Below are 17723 nucleotides of genomic sequence, written 5' to 3' on the forward strand. Positions count from 1 at the left end.
AATTTCCCTGGCCATGTAGTTACATCTGATGGGACTCTGACTCAGGGCAAGGACCCACATGCAGAAACTTTATCTCAGTTGGGAAGGCAAGTCACCTTTGTAGGAGAGTCAACCCCAGCAGCACCGTCTGTGTGAGTCGGTGTGGAAGCTGCCGTGTCTTCAGCATCTGCTGGTGAATGTGCTGTGGAGATCCTTGAAGCTAAACAGAAAAAAAAAAAAGCATGTGTGTGTTCTCTAACATTTGCTTTTCCTAGTTATACATTATTAATGCTGATTTTACTTTTTACCAGTGAAATTTTGTCGAGTTTACCTCGACTGCAAAGGAGATCTCGTTCCTAAAACGCTGAAATGCTCACAAAGGTGTACTGTTTCCTTTGAGTCTCAGGAGCACATTCATGCTGGAGGATTTCCTGGGTATTCCTAGAGTGATCCCTCTCCAGTTTTCACCCGTGTCCCAGTTGCAACACCTGGAGAGGATGACTGGGAACACTGATGAGTGGAGAGAAGCTCTCCCCTGCCAGGTGTCTGCCCAGAGCTCACTGGTAAGCAGGGAAGTGAGGAGAAGGCCTGAGACCTGGGAATTACTTTGAGCAGGTGATGGACATGCATTATTTAGTGGGTATGCCTTGCTGCTACTGAGGATGGAGTTCCTTGAGGTGGTAAGAAGCTGAATTTTCATGGGAAATGGGATATGAAATTCATTTCAAGCTTAGTATCTGGAGCAGTGTTCTACATTTTCTTTTTTTTTTTCTCTCCTTAATCCATCTTTAATCTCCTTCCTCAAAGTTTTTGTTCTTTGGCCTTTTGTGAGCACACACTAATTGCTGCTGCCAATCCCAAGGCCTGGGGGAAAGTGTTGGGAATCCTGAGGAGAAGTAACCTGTAGGAACCCGTAAAAGACCTTCAGCTCTGTGACTCAGGAAAACAAAGGCATTTCACCTGACCTCGGGATGGATGTGGCTGTCCGTGATGGGCAGCACATAAGAGAGTTGACTTGTCTGAGATGGTGACAACAGCAGCTTTGTTAGTGAAGAACAGAGTCTGACTCTGGGCGGTTCAGAGGAGTAAGAGGTTGCAGAAGGCAGGATGAGAATGTTGAGTATGGCAGCTGTGCAGTAGATGAACAATTTCGTCAGGGTCCTGTATTTTCTTTGAGCTCCTTGTTTCTCCTCTCAACGGTAAGGAAAACAAACTCCTGCCTTTTACATACAGAGCTCAGCATGTTTTTGTCTCCCCTAAGAGTGGTCTGCACTGTGGTAGCTTTGTGTCCAATTCATTGATGGGGGAAAAAAGATTTTCAAAGCTGCTTCACAGTCACTCTCCCACCTGCTCCTCCACCCTCAGACCCACAGCTCTCCGCTGATGGCTTGTGGCATCGATGCCAGAGGCTTTGTCTTCATTTCTCTTGGAGAGGTGTTGGAGAGAAGGTCAAAGGCAGGCCTAGCTCTGCCAACCAAGCAGGTAAAGCCCAAGGCCTGTAGCACAGTCACTACAGTGCGAGTGGTGCCACGGGATAGAGATCAGTGATATACACGCTTAGGTGGTTTGGCTTTTCATTTCTTTGCTTGGTACTCTAGATGGGTTATAAAACCAGAATATAAATCAATTTCTAATCTTCAGGTATTATGACAAAGCTTGGAGGTGCAAAACTCAGTTTTGCAGATAGCTGTGAAAGCAAAAACTCTGTGGTGGTGTGACAGGGCTAGCTGGACCTACGGTCTGAATCAAGTATGGTGTGTCCATAGTCCTAACTAAAACATTAATGTATCTCTTTCCACATAAGCAGGCTTTTAGATACAGTAACGTGTGAGAAATATTTAATTTCCATTTATTGACCAAAAAAAAAAAAAAATCTTCATTTGAATGAGAGAAGCAGAGCTAGTCTCTCATTAAAACTGGAGCAGCTCTTGACCTTAGCAACGGTTCTTTAAAATCATGCATTTCTCAAAACACCAGCAGTGCCTAAACTAGCACATTATTTATAGGTGTTGCTCACCTGATCTGGGCCTCAGTGTGCCTTTCCTTAGATTAAAACCCTCACAAGATGCTTGTTAGAACAGCAACGGAGTCTTGTACATAAAACCTCAAACTCCTTACAAATAAATTGACCGTAGTACCCCCTGAGATGCAAAGTATGATTTTTTGGAAGTAATGCTTGAAACATTTGCTTTTGTAGTTGTAAAACACTAAAACCAGAAGTTTGCCTTGCAAATGCCAGCAGATGCAACACCCAAACTCCAAGAGAAGCTCAGGAAGAGCTGTTAACAGCTGCACTGGGAAATTACCTTCATATTTAAATATGAACGCATCTAAAAATAACCCCAGTGAGGAATGAAAACTCCATTTGTTGTTAGCCTGCCTAGCATTTGTCTTTATTTCTAGTTGATGTTATTTTACGTTATTGTTCGTGGATATAACAAAGCCTGTTTCATTTCTCCTTGATCATTTTTCCCAGGGGATGCAGAGAGGCTCTGATTGCAATTGTAAATTCTTCAGTGAACAAGTCGTGATTGCTGGGGATTGTTCAGCCACAATAATTTCGGGCCTGTGCTGGGTCAGCTCTGTGCTCTGTGCACACAGTGGAGCCTGGAAGCACAGAACAGAAGGGATTCAGGTTATTGAGTTCAGGTCCCTGATACTCCAGGCAAGATCATCTAAAAATGGGTTTGCACAATACATCTGGCTGGCTGCTGCCGCAGAGGGCAGCCCCGGCTCCGCTTCTGCGGCAGCTTGTGTTTGACCAGTGCTCTGGTTAGCTCAGCTGCCAGAAATGCAGGCTTCCTCCCAGAATAAAATACATTTTGCTGGTGCTGCTTTTCCATCCAACTCATGATGGAGCCAGACAAGTGCTGGTGCCTGCGGGACCGTCCTGTTCCACTGCGCTTTGGTGGTTGGGTCCGGCGAGCTGAAGTTGGCTGTTGTGGTAAGCTTTAACAGTAGTGCAGGTATGCTTTGCAGAGAGGTGAAAAGTCAAGCTTTCAGCCTCATTAGGTGCTCTATTTAGTCTCCACAGATTCAATGGAAGCTCTCTGTGTATGTGTGCATGGAATGGTTTCAAGAAGAACCCGTCCGCTGGAAGAGCAGACGAGCCAGCTCTGAATGACAGCCAGTCACACTGCACATCACAAATTGCTGCTGGCTCCCTTTCACTTATTTGTTTATTTACTTCACCATTCTGAGCTGCCTGCAAAACAACTGCAGAGCTCTGCTGCCTGCTAGTTATGGTTTTCCACCCACCAGCGCTGCTCAAAACTGACTTTGACGCTGCATCTGTGAACTTCTGCCTCAGAGGTCTCGTACAGACTTGTTCTCAGTGAACGTGCGAGTTTGGCATATGCAGCTGTCAAACTTCTTATGGTTTGTGTCGCCCTGTCAGATTACCACAAGGGCAGTTTTCTTCTTTGCTTTTTAATTTCTGAAACTCAGAAATACTCGACTCTTTCTCTAACGTGTAATGATGAATCTACTGTATTTTTAAAAGCCATAATGTGCTGGGGCTGTTACTGGGGAATTACTCTGTTCTTTTCTCGATGGTCTTAAGGATTTTAATACTTTGGCCAAATGCCTTGTTGAAAGGATTGTGGTATTGGCATGGAAACTGGCACTTTCATCAAATTTGTGTGGCAGCTGTTCATTTTGTCACCACTGTAGCAACCCTTTGCCCTCTTGCAATGTGTGGTGCTTGTGTTACTTCAGGTTTCAAGTAGGAACAGTCTCGTGTAACCATTGCTGAAATGTGCAGTGCTTAGTCTGGGAGTCCCCTGAGCAGTAGGGATGAAAACAGGGCAGATACCCATCTCTTCACCCTCAGGACCAGTGACAGGACTCGAGGAAATGACATGGAACTGAGTCAGAGGAGGTTTAAGTTGGATATTAGGAAAGGTTCTTCACCCAGAGGGTGGTTGGGCGCTGGCACAGGCTCCCCAGAGCAGTAGTCACAGCACCAAGCCTGTCTGACTTCAAGAAGTACTTGGACAACGCTCTCAGGCACATTCTTGGGCTATCCTGTGCAGGGCCAGGAGTTTGACTCCATGATCCTGATGGGTCCTTTCCAGCTCAGCATATTCTGTAATTCTGTGATTAATCCTACGAAATCCACCTGCCTTCTCATCCAAAGGTGGTTTGGGCTCATTCCCTTCTTACAGATGAAGAGAAGTTATTAATGTTGACCATTAGGTGCTTTTGGAGTGACTGCTGGGAAAACATCACTGCAACTGTGTAAACCCAGGAATGCTGTGGAAAAACCCTGGGAATGGGCGCTTTGTCCTATGATATGGGACCCCAATGTTTAGAGTACTGTGTACTAGGAAAGCATGTTCACATCTGTTGGACCAGAGAACCAGGAGGACACGGGATGGGTTCACATTTCATTTCAGTGAGCAGAAACGTTGCTGTGTTGTGTTTGTGGCAAAAGGCAGAGGTGGATGGGAACGGAGCAGCCATGGAGCCAAACCAGGAGGCATTTACAGGAGTAACGATGAGGCAGTGCCGGAACAGGCACTGACCTGTTGCTGGCCTGCCAGAGACTGTACCTCTGCTCTTTGAAGCTCTACAAGTTTAACAGTTTTAACCCAAAGATTTCCAAATTCTGTTGAATATCTAGAGTATAATGCCATAGATAGCTTTACAGATATTGTTTTTATTTCATCTGTGGCAGTGCTGTGCTGCCTGGATTATAGGCCTCTTTTTGAAAGTGTTAATTAAGGTTCCTCCCAAGTTTTGAATTTGAAGGCTGGGCTGGGTCTTTTCGGGGTTGGCTCCAAAGTGGGTGTTGTAAATTTTGCAGGCATGAGTGTGTTGTTTAGGAAACAGATGTTGTTTGATATCTTCAAATCACCTGACTTTTTCTGGGTTAAGAGGGAGAGCACTGCAGACAAAGAGGACTTTTAAAGCCTGTGCTCTCAGTCTGTGTGTCCCGTGGCCTGCCAGCTCTTTTACCTCTTTCTGGATGGCTTAGTCATACACATAGTTAGTGGTGAGTCTGCTTTAATGTAGGCACTTGAGGTCTGTGTTGGGCCTGTTATTTGAAGTGGAGTTCACAGCACACGCCTTTTAAAATTTTAAAACAATTACTTTGTAATAGTATATTGCAGCAGAGAAAACAAATTGGTTAGGAGTGCAGGAGTAAATAATCTGCTGGAATAAGGAAAAAAAAACATTTAGAAGAATAAAGAAAATATTTTATGGCTTCTAGAACTTTTTTATAATCGAATGTGACTGCTTTTCTCCCTGCCTGTGCTCTGCACACATGTGCACATACATATTTTCCTTACATTCCAAGTGTTTCTGCTCAGAGCAGCGAGTTTCAGGCACAAATGTTGTTAGGGAAATATCAACCCTGGAAACAGCAGCTATTGAAAGATTAGAAGTGACTGAAAACAAAATCTTGTAAAAGAATTTCTAATGTAATTGTAACATAATTTGTTGCTGCACTTGCTCTGCTATGGCATGATTAAGTACTGAATTTGAATCAGCTTTTAAAAGAAAATGCTTAGTTTCATTCCACAGCACAATTGGCAACTAAATAAAAGTTCAGACTGGATTTTGTTTTGTTTTTTTTTTTTCCTCCAGCTCTCTTTTCACAGAAAAAGAAAAATGTACATAGAGTCTTTTGTGTTTTGCAGAGAGGAAGTGCAGCACAATGGACGGTCGGAGGAAAGCAATTCCGATAATCAGTTTTCTGTACTACTTATTACAACTGGTCAGGTCTGGGGTTTAATTAAATTTTAGGGATAAAGGACAATGGGGTGTGCTAAGGATGGCGAGTCAGCTTAAACTTAGAATTTCCTGGCTTTTATCCATTTCTGTGCCAACTCAGTAGTGCTTCAATATGTGGCTTCAGATGGGATTCACTTGTATAGGAGGTAATAACTGGTGAGATTTTAAGGGTTTTCCAGGGTCTCTTTTGACTACCAGAGTAATTATTTGTTCATGAGTGGGTAATGGGAGCATTCCACCTGGGAATGCCCCCCTTCTGTGCCAAACTTCAGCAAACTGTGTGTTTGCACAGTAAGTTGGCACGTTTGTTAGTTTATCGTTATTTTTTAAATAATGTTAAAATATAGTGATTTCAAAAGGGTAGTTTATTAAGAGCCAGCGCTTTTTGGCTCTTAAATGCTTTGTGTCAGATTGAGAGAGGATGAAAATAACCTGGTGTGCCTTTATGACATGTAGTGTGACCTTTTGTATAATGGAGCCCAAATCACCTCTCGACACCATTTTTTGGTATCACAGCTGTCACGGGCACAGCTTCCAAAGGTACCCGACCTTCCAAGGTGAAATGAAGAGTCTGCTCTGTATCTTAACTATTAACTGTTGCATGCTTGCCCCCCAAACTGCCCTCACTTTCAAAACCTGCTCCAGTCTGTGATTTGGTTGGCATCAGTGGCTTTGGACATTCTCCACAAGACAAGTAACCTACTGATAAGAATTCCCACACATTCTGGGCTTTGATGGCTGCAGGTAAATCACTCTTGCTTTGCTCTTGGATACGTGTATTAATTACATTCCTGTGTTTGCCCATGCTGAAACAGATTTTCTAGTTTTTGAATCCTTTCTTTGGAGCTTTTCTAGGGCTCTTTTGGAGCCATTAACATTTTTTGCCCAGGTTGGATCCAGCTGCAGCACTGATCCCTTCAGATTGCACTCGACCAACAGGCCATTTGAATTCTTTACTGACAGCATCCCCACTCTGGCATCATTTTTACCATGCTTTCTTGCCAGGCTGGCGGTCTGCAGACCTTTTCAAGCCAGTTTTGTGGAATTCTGTTCCTTAGACACGGCTAGAAAAAATGAAAAGCAAAAAAGGACTGGAATTTTCCTTCTGTGTTCTTTAATAGTCACAAGAATGTCTTGGAAGCTTGAGCCTGGTACTTCTTCATCTTTATTAATGAACAAGCACCACTCTTGCAGCATCCACTTCACATGGCATGATATTTATTAGATAATTCATAAAATATTCTAGTTGTGGAGAACCCCAAAACTCTGTGTTGATATATATTTACTTTACCTGCTGTGAAAAAGACACTGCTTCACAAACTTTCCCTTCTACACTTCCCCCTTCACAAACTTCATACTTTTGAGGGTAATATGCTCAGCTACACTGGCATGTTATGTATGTTCTGTGCTGCACTTTTGCATTACAGAAGTTTTTCAGCAATGATGTGAGAAAGTTAAACCCCCCCAACATTATATAAATCAATGCACAACTTAGATTTTTTTTTGATCTATCTGCTGTTTAGCTGCTGTTATAAGTTACATTTGTGGTCATATATATATATATGGGTTGGAATACCTCAAATTTGAAAAGCTTTTAGGCTTAAAAAATATGATTGTAAATGAGTTAATTCTGATGTAGAATTAATTTCATTGAATTATAAATGACTTTAAAATGGAGACACTGGTGAATTTTGCTGACGTATGATGAAAGCGAACACTCCTTCACACCACACAATTGTATAAACAGTGTTAATAAGCCTAATTTTATAGACTGTAAATATTTGGATTTGGTATTTGTCATAGCATTTAGTTAGGGCAAGTTCTCCTACTGTATTTATTCTCAGCTCAAGACATATGCTGCTTTTATACACAGATGTTCCATATCAGGGTATTCAGGCTGCTTATTCCCACTTACTTCCATGAATCATTTGAGAAGGGAGGATGGAAAACACTGGCAATTTTAGCAAATGCAATCCCAGAAACACATTAATAAATACTTTTCACACGCCCCCAAGAGACTGAATTAACAATAAACCCAATCTGAGGATATGAAATTGATACCTACTGCCCATTTTTTTCAGGGTTTGTGCTGTAAATGGTACAGGGATGGCTGTTGAGTAATGTTGCTCAGTGATGGGTTATATATTGCTTTTACAGAGACCAATTTTCTGGTTCAGACAACAAGACTTGTCTGTAGATTTTGTTGGTTTTGTTTTTGATTTTTTTTTTCAAATTCTAATCGCTGAAAAATTATTTCAGCCTCTCTTGCTTATCATATAACAATAAAGCTTCAGGGCAATTGACCTGCTGACCTTAATTCCCAGGAAACTGTCACATTTCTCCTTTATTCCTTTGTCCAGCCTAACAATGTGACCCAAAATACTACTGAGCTTTAAAGTTTCTCAGCGTTGTAAGGTCAGGCTTTAGTCACCATAGTTACAGTTCAGCTTGGCGGGTCAGGGGGCAAATAGATTAATGATGTCAGACACATCTTTAAATGGTTCTTACACCGCTCCGCCGTGCCGTGAGGCAGCTGAGCATATTTGGGATGACAAAGGCCCCCTTAAGTCCTGCTAATAGCAGGATCCTTGGAGACATCTGATGGAAAGGCCCTTCCCGCCTTCAACATCCAGCGGCAGTGGGCACCGGCTTCACCTCACGCTGTCAGGGGAATATTGCAGAGGGTGGATAAATAGCCACTGCTCCCCCTGGCCTTTCGTTCTGGGCACCTGATTCCTTTGTCCAGGACTCAGTCCAGTGGTTAAAAGCCTCCAAGAGGATGTAAAATGGTGAGCTGGAGGAATAAATTAGCATTGCTGATGGAAGACCTCACCTCTCCTTCGCAGCGGTGAGGGGAAGCCAAGAGTCCTGTGGTTCACATCCCTGCTTCCTGGTAGGTATTAAGAAAAGCTTCTTCATACATGTAGTAGTCACATAGGCATTAGAAACATGTCTAGGTTCTTCCTCTAGCTAATGAAACTTCTTAAATTAAAAAAGGAGATATGGCTCTCTTGATGAGTTATATGGGTTCCTCGTGGAATAGACCTTGGGGGTTCTCACGTAGCTTGTTTGTGTCAGAATTCAACAAGACTAAGCAGCTGTGTGATTAATTTATGAGCAAGAATCTTTTTCCTTTATAAGGTCTTACATCTCACACACCTGCACTGTTTCGCTCTTTTCAGAGAATGATGCACGTTGCACGAAAATGAGACTTTGCGTCATCACTAGGTCAGTGTTCTTTAAAAAACCCAAAACCCCCTCAACCCCAAGCAAAGCACTTTCCTGTGCACTATATCCAAGTACCTTTGGCAAAACCCCGATTTTGAAACACCATCTGTGTGAACCATGAATTTATTCCTGGAATGGAAATGCAGCTAATGGCTCATGTGAGCCTCCAAACTGAATGAAAACAATGCAAAAGTTTATCAGGAAGTATGTAAGCAAAATCAATATTTTTTTATTACATATATATTCTGTCCTTCATCAAAATGCATTATCAATTCATCATTGTGGTGGTTGACAACAGGAAAGTAGGAACTGTTGATACAAAACTAATTTAGATGTAGAGTGGGGTCAGAGCCTCTCTTCAATGGAGTGTGCTGATGCTGCTGGATGGAGGAATATTGTCAGTCCTGGGAAGGCCGTGGTTACCTGGGGATGTGTCACACCCTTTCCTTGCTACTGACACAGCCATATAGTATTCCCTTTTCAATCCACTGGAATTATTTGTAGGAGAAGAATTTGGAAAACTGATGGTCAGCAAAATAAATGCTGACCTGTCAGAGCTTATTCTGTTGCACTGTATCAGGGGAATAACAAATATTTGTGTTCTTTAAAATTAAGAGTCATTACTTATGCCTCTGAAAGGTGCACTGTTAGCTTTCTGGGTCATTTTCTTAAAACTTTTTTATCTTAATATTTGATATTTAACAGACTCTGTTGCTTTTAATTTGAAGTTCCAGGAATGCAGTGTTGTCTTTATTCTAATACTGATGAAGAATAGACCACTCTAATCAGCTTTAAGTATTTTTTTGTTGTTGCTGTGAGGGGAAAGAAAAGGCTCCTTTATTTTCTGGTATTACTTTTTGAGCCTTGTAGGATATATTACATCCTGTTTCTTCATCCCTCTCTCACTGACTTGGCCCAGTGTAAAGTTTCCTTTTCTTCCTCAGAACACTAATGTAGGACTTGAGAGGTAAGTGCTGCCCCCCATTTCTTGTGTTCGCAGTGCCCTTCTCCCCCAGCCCAAATTGTTTCACTGATACTCTCACATCCTGCCCTGTGAGACCCTGCTGCTTTAGCACCTACTTTTCCAACTGAAGTAAGTTTTGATTCCTTCCATTTATAGAATCATAGAATGGTTTTGTTGGAAGGGACCTTAAAACTCATCTGGTTCCAACCCTCCTGCCACGGGCAGGGATACCTCCCACTAGACCAGGTTGCTCAGAGCCCCATCCAGCCTGGCCTTGGACACTTCCAGGGATGGGGCAGCCACAGCTTCTCTGGGCAACCTGTGCCAGGGCCTCACCACCCTCACAGTAAAGAATTTTTTCCTAATATCCAATCTAAATCTACTCTCAGTTTGAAGCCATTCCCCCTTGTCCTGTCACTCCAGGCTCTTCTAAATAGTCTCTCTCCATCTTTCCTGTGGGCTCCCTTCAACTACTGGGAGGCTGCAATTCCATCACCCCTAAGATGCCTTCTGTTGTGTAAATTCTTGCAATCTTATTAGTGTTTTGGAGACTTTGACGTATCAGCCGAGTTTAAGCAGTGAACTGATATTTTTGAAGAGTATTTCTCCTAAAGAGTAACTGGGTTTGTCTTGACCTTGAGAAAATGGAGGATATATATATAGATATAAATATAGATATATATGGATATATATAGATATATATAGATATATATCTCCATGTTTGAGACATACCTGGATGTATTAATGCTGTGGCTGAGCCTGTGGTGTACAACCCAAGGGGGAGAGGGTGTCTAAATGCAGTAGACTGGGGCAGAACTGCCAAGGATTCACACTGAGAGTAGTAAATTGTTGGCAGAGCACTGTGTAGGAAATGAGTGAGGTGCTGCTTGTCCTTGTACTGGTGCCATTCCAGGACAGGGAGAGCTGTTTTCAGCATTTACCTCTTAATACAAAGATATTCCTGTGCAAAGTGAAAAAGCAGCTGCTACAAACTCTCGCAGTTGTTTCCTCACAGCTCTGTGCACCTTTCAGTTCTTTATTGGTAGAACTGCTCAACTGAGGGACTTCTTAATGTGACAGTTTCTGAACTGATGGCACTTGTGTCCTCTGGGAGTTGTCAGACAAACTGTTCCTGGAGTTTGATTTGGCTGTGATCATTCAATGATTACTATTGACGCTATTTCTTTGTGGTCATTATTTTGAATGAATTTTATGTGATTGACAGAATCACATGATTAAGAAAGACGGAAAAAAACTCCACCCCAAACTTTAAGAGCTGACCAGCTCCCAAAATGTGCTTATGATGTGGGGAAAATGTAAACATTATGTCCTTTTGTACATGGATTGATTTAGACATTGACAATGTAACCTGATATCTCTTGATTTCTAGAAGCCTGTGCTTCACTAGCCTGTCAGTATTTTTAGGAACTATGTTTAAAATTCTGTTATTATTCTGTGACACTGAAACAGAGTAAGGTAAGACTTAGTTTACATGTCCCAGTGATAGAGTTTGTTAAAGGGGTTAGCATCTCCCTAACTGATGGACAGTGATTATCTGCTGGATGCAGTGTTGGGGTATAATAAAAGAATTGTAAACTTGTTAAAACAAATGCTAGAAGAGAAAAAGAAAACACATTAGGGATCTCTGGCTGTGAATTTTTGTGCTATATCCTTCCGAGATAATGACAAAAATCAAAGAAATTTGTTGATTTGATAGGGAGTTCTGCTAGATTTTAATTCATGTTTTACCACATATCCCCCCACTACCAAAACCTGGCCACACAAACCCAGCACAATGGCCTACATCTTTCCCTATCTGAAAATAACTCTTTTTCCTGATGGTCTTGAGGGCAGGCTGTGCCAGTCACTTCAAAGGTCTGGTTTCTTTTAGGGTAGCAGTTGATAGGGCTGGAAATTTCCACAGTCCTTTCCCAGTGTTAATAGAGGAGCTCTGATTTATGGGAGATACAATTCTTCTAGTTTTAACTTTTACAATTCATGAAGTCGCTTGTGTCTGGGGTATTATTAGATTAGGTATCCATTTTCTTAATAAAAAAACGTGGTTAAGAGGAGGCTCAACACAAAGACTCAGAGAGGGAACTGTTAAAAAATTGCTGAATGATATAATTATTTTCTCAGCTTAATTTGTTTTATAGTAATCTTACTGTGAGAAGTGGAATTACCCAAGCACAGTGAATTTTAGTCTACTTCTGAAGCACAATTTTCGTGTCTGGTAATTAAGTAACTTCTGATATCTCCATGTTATCAAGTACTGTGATTTTTTTTCACGACAGTGAAGCCGATCAACCCTTACCCCTAATGTAACAAACCACTGGTGTCCTCAGCACTGTGTCAAAATAAACCCCTTGAACTAAAGTTTTCTCCATTTTTGCCCCTCGGAAAAATTTATTTGTGAAGCTTGAAATGAAAACTTTTTTTTTTTCCAATGTGAAGCACATTTCCTGCACTTTGAAAGTGGCACCAAAGCAGGTTTTTCTAAGTGATTTCCTAAAAACTGAGGCTTGTTGTGTGAGTTGTGGGTATTTGTGGGTACTTGGGAGACTCTGTACAGAGACTTTTAAACCACTTACTGATTTAAGACAAATGGGAATTAAATGATGGGGGAAACCGGTGGTAGCCAAATCTACTGACATGCTGCTTTTTTAATGTGAAGTTTATAAAAACCCTTGAGTGTCGTGTCTGATCTGATTGTCTGCCATTATAAATGGTGTCTGGCAGAGTGGATGTAATTTGTGTACAGAAACGAAACAAGCGCTCAAGGGGAGAAAGTACTGCAGCTCTCCTCGGATAAACACAAGCACAGCGCAGGGCTCTGCTTGTGGAGGCCTCTCTTTATTTTCTGCATTTACTCTGCACCTCTGCTCAGGTATTGTTTCATTTTAATTCCATTCATAGCGAACATCCTCATTTTTATAAAGCATCTGAGATTTCTTGGTGGTCAAGAACTCCTTTGAAGTGCCCGGGAGCACAACTTGCAGCCGCACAAATGGTTTGGCAACTGTAATTATGATCCCTTTTCTCAAAGGTAAATGAGAGGAGAAACAAAAAGGGGCTTCCCCTAAACTTGTTTACACCAAAAAATGGCAAAAACAAATTGGAGACTATAAAAATAATAGTGGCAGCTGTAGGGAAAGTCAGGAGCTGGCAGTAGGTACATTTTCTTTGCAGATGTTTAGAGTAGGAGCTAAATAGTGTGACATTCCCAGTACTGTTAAAACAATATTTAAAAAGTTGGTTTAGAAGCAGATTCAGAAAGAGGGAGGCGTTTTTTCCCTTGATAGAACTGGAGATAGGGTAATCATCTTGGAGAAGGCTTGAAATTCAAAATGCATAAACAAAGTTCAATTTAGTTGTGCATGTGTATCCTTTCAGCTGGCAGGCCAAATTATTCTGATTGTTCCTCATCAGATTTTAGTCCTTCTGTTCTGCACTGTTTATATTAACTTCCATTAACCTACATGTTTTGAGTGAAAGTTTAAAATGGGCTATGAAAATTGCTTTCATCACTCCTTGATTTTAAAATAAGCAGCAACACTGGATGACTTTGTGCCTATAATAGATTAGTTTTAATCAATAGCTTATTGATAACGTAACCCAGAATGACTTCATGCCTTTAAATGGAAGTTTAAAAGTTTGTTTTTTTTATTTTGGTCAGTGATTCCGATAGGTTTGCAGCACATGAAGAGAAGGAGTTGTGTTTATTGAATGCTGGAATTTAGATATTTGGGGAGGGTTTGCTGTTGCTGTTGAGATACCTCGTCACACTTTAACATAATGCACTTACAATAGTAAATCTATAAATTGAATGGCCTGAACTTGCTGCTTCCGTGTTCAGGTTGGCCAGGAGTTTGAGCATGTTTCCCTTTCTTTTGAAATCATCAGTGATGAATGCAGTCCAAGGATCCCAGAGTATATATATGCATATATTTTAAGCGTTGTTGTTCTCTGAATAATTCATGTGAGAGCTGCTCATAAAGCTTGGCCAGTAATGTACCTTTGAAAGGTATTACCATCAATATCTGACAGGACTTTGATTTCCACTAATGATATGTAACCAGGAAGACTGCTTAATCTGTCACTGTGTATAAATCACTGGAGCTGGGTGGTCAAGGAGACCACTGTATTTGGTAGTTTGGGAATGTAAATCCCTAATCCATCACTGGCAAACTGGATTTCTAAGCGCCTCTTTCTGTGTTCCGTTGTAGGTCTTTGTTTATAACATATTTCATGGGTTTGGAGCTCGTAAGAGGTGAAACTGAGCAGAAAAAGCATTTATTTAATGCTAAAATCCCAGCACATAATGCTCATTTAAATAAGGAGAGCTAAAATGTAGAGCAACAAAAGGTGAATAAACTATAAATGAGCTATGAACTACTAACCAGCTGTTACATTCCATTTTAGAAGCAAACCAAATTAATGCAAAGGAGGGGAAAAAAAGCAAAACAAAACAACAAAACTCAAGGAGAAAAGGAAAGGATTTTGAAGCAGAACACAACTATGCAAGTGCCAGCTCAGGAACAGGCAAGGCTGCAGGTGCTGCGCACGCAGATATGGGATATAGGAATGTGGGGGAGTCTCATCCTCATTTCCCAGCTGAAGGAGCAAAGGTGCTTTGCCCAGTGCTATGGAAAGCCTGAGACTGGGATTGTGTTTGATCAGCCTGTGGCGAGAAGGAAGCAAAGGCAATTAGAAAGCGACGAAGGGCCTGTCAGTGCACCCATAGAAGGCTTTGCCAGGTGGAAAAATTACTCTGTGTAGTAAGTGACGTCTTTGGGTGACAAAATATCACCAGCTTGGTAAGAAATCAGTTCATTTCATGCAATTATGAGTTACCTTCACAACCACATCCCAGGCTGATCCTGTTGGAGGAAAGCAAAGGGAATGACAGGGATTAGCGTTTCAAGTTTGGTGAACAGTGAAGAAAATAGCCTTAATGTTTTTATCAAGTGAAAACTGTCTTTAGTAGCCAGCTCAATATAACAGCTTTTGGGAAGGAAAAACCAAGAAGGCAAAGGATAATGGAGCTTTGAGCAGCAAGTGTGATGAGCTTGAAATAATTAGGCATTGCTGGGAAAAAAAAAGCCAACCCTACTTATTGAGTTTGTTACAGAAGTTTTGCACGAATGTAGGATATTCCAGATGAATCCCAGCCTTTTGTATGCATCACACGGAGCGAGCATCCTGAAAAATAAATTGCTGTTAAGTATTGTTTGACACTGCACAATGTATTGGAAACTGGTTAAAAAATCAGGAACAAAGCCATGCAGGCAGTCGATGAATCAGTTGGCCATTTGCATTTTATGGAGATTTATCAGTATATATGTTGTTTCAGGGCATCAGGCTGAAATGATGGATGATAAGTAAACTTGTGTACTTTGGGGATAATACTTAGTTTGAAGAGCTGAGAAAAAAAACAGTGTATGGAACGAATTTAAGGAAAAGAAAAGGAAATTATTTTCCTTTGTGGGAAGTGTTTTATGCATCCCGGGGAAAAAAACCCTGCCTGGTAAATAAAAAAGTAGGACTGCGAGTGGTTATGGTGAGAAGGGACTTAAGTAATAAAAACTATGGGTGTAATGCCACAACTTGGTTGTTCTATGAAGAATTAAAAGTTGGGGTGTTCCTCTAGTAGCATATAAAAGTCAGATATTCCTTATACAAACCCAGCAGTCACTTGCCATGCTGTGATGGGCACTGAACTGCACAGAGTTGGCCTCCAAAACCTCTGTAGCATCCCATCTCTTGGACTGGGAACACCAGGAAAATCAACCATAGCCCTGAGATTTGCTGGACTGCGTTGTCTCTTCCCCCATCTCTCCACAGAGGAAGATGGTCTGGAGGTGGGATGGGGATGGAAAAAACCCCACTGAAGCCCTCTCTCAAAAAGCTTAATTCTTCAGCTGAAACTGGAGGTTCTTGTGTCAAGAGCTACAACAAGCTAATAAGAATTTTCCTCTAGAAGTGAGAGGGGGAAGGATGTGAGACACTGAGAAAGTATTGAACAGAACTTAAAAGGCAAAACAACACTGCAGTGTCTTAATTGGATCCTATAAAAACATTTACATCACTGTAGTAGTTGCCCTTTTATCGTTGTTTTTACAGTCTCTGAGACATTAGAGAGAAATCATTTAATTTCTATGTTTACTTTGAAATGAACTAGTGCAGAGTGCCGGGTTTTCTGCTTTATGACTTGTGTTATTGCTTCACTGTATTAAAACCCTCTTCAAATTCTTTAACCAACACAGATCTGTTGATAATTGAAATCTAAGAATCAACTCCCTAAACAAAGGACAGATGCTTTTTCCTCTGTGCTTAAGCAAATGTTGATTAAGTAGATTAAGTAGCAATAGAAAAGCCAAAGTGAAAGAATGTTACTGATTTTTAGGTTCCCTTCTTTTGGTGTGTAAGGGCATTTAGAAGTGTGCAGGAGTGGAGATATTGAGGCTGTGTATGTTGGAAGCAAAACCTGAACAGGAGTTGCTTGGTCATCACACCTTGCTAAGCTGAAGTGAAATTATTTGCAAATCCCAAAGTACCAAAAAGCAACAGGCCAAGTTTCCTTGGTTTTAATAAAAGTGACAAATTTGAGATATTTGACAAATCTGTGCATATTTCCTATTACAGTCTTAACAATGTAATTCTACTTTTAAGAAGATTTAAAAAATGGAATTTTTTCCCCCTCTCCTATAAAGCTGTGTATGGAGGGGCTTTCTGTGCAGCCCTTGAATCCTCACTGGGCAGAGTTGACCCCCCAGTCTTTCTACCCTGTGCAAAGCTCCCGTTTTCGGCTTTGTCTTTGGAATTGTGACAGGAACTTACAGCAGAATGCAATTTTATACAGACATCTGGCTGGCTTTCTCCCCCCGTTTGAGCAGAAGCAAACACTCCTCCTGATTTTGGTGACAAGGTGCCGCGTGTTTCGTTTGAGCTCTCGTTGGACACAGTAATTGCCGCCGTGTGACAGCTTGGGAATTGAAGCCACGATTTGTCTGGTTCTCGTGGATTTTCGAATTATCCCGGATCACCAGTCACTGCTGATTGTTGCTTTGCAGTGCAGAATTTTAAGCAGAAACAATACAATGATGAGGTTTTGTGTAAGGACGAGCTCCGAGCTGCGTTCGCTCAGATTCCGGGGAGGCTGATGAAGTGTTCTGGAGAAGCTTATCCTGCCCATGATGAGCTGCTCAGTTGATTGAATAGGTGACTCAGTTCTTGACAGCTGTCAGTCTTCATGTTTCCTTCTATTTTACCTCAGTCATATTCATCTCTGATTTTCTTTACAATTTTTTTGGCCTCGTCTCCCGCACTCGTTCACTTTCCGATCTCTGTGTTGCCTCTTCCTGGTGAGTGGCAAACCTTTCATCTCCTTCCTGGAGCCCCCTCCACATGCAAAGATAAAAGCAGGCTGCTGGTTTTAAGGTCTAATTTAAAAAAAAAACAACAAAAACCCACCCAGAATCTGCAGAAAAGATGTTATATTTTAAAATCAGAGAAAGCAGTCCAAAGATGAATTATGAAGTTCTCATTGTCCAGAATAGCTAAGATAAGATAGAGGGAGAAATAAAAGACACCCCAGTTGGGAAAAGGCTGGTTGAAAATTAAGGGGATATTGTCACAATGAATGTGTGTGTATCTGTCCAAACAAATTTTTAAATGAGCTTTGACCATCTCATAAACTGAGTTTTACTGAATTTTTTCCCTAGGGAAAAAACAAAAACAGGAGAAGGATGTCTTTGAAAGTTTCCCAGAGATGTAGCCTGAATTAAATTTTTTGTACACACAAATCACAGAA

At 41.3% G+C, this 17723-nt stretch overlaps 1 protein-coding gene across 3 annotated transcripts in view; it reads left to right on the top strand.

The window, feature by feature from the left end:
- The window catches only part of MACROD2 (mono-ADP ribosylhydrolase 2), an 840112-nt gene that overhangs the window by 109898 nt on the left and 712491 nt on the right, over positions 1-17723 (top strand). The gene's annotated exons all lie outside the window — the stretch shown is intronic.

Source organism: Manacus candei, unplaced genomic scaffold (genome assembly GCF_025592945.1).
Source record: "Manacus candei isolate 608988 ecotype Guabito, Panama unplaced genomic scaffold, ASM2559294v1 h1tg000035l, whole genome shotgun sequence".
Classification (NCBI taxonomy): Eukaryota; Metazoa; Chordata; class Aves; order Passeriformes; family Pipridae; genus Manacus; species Manacus candei.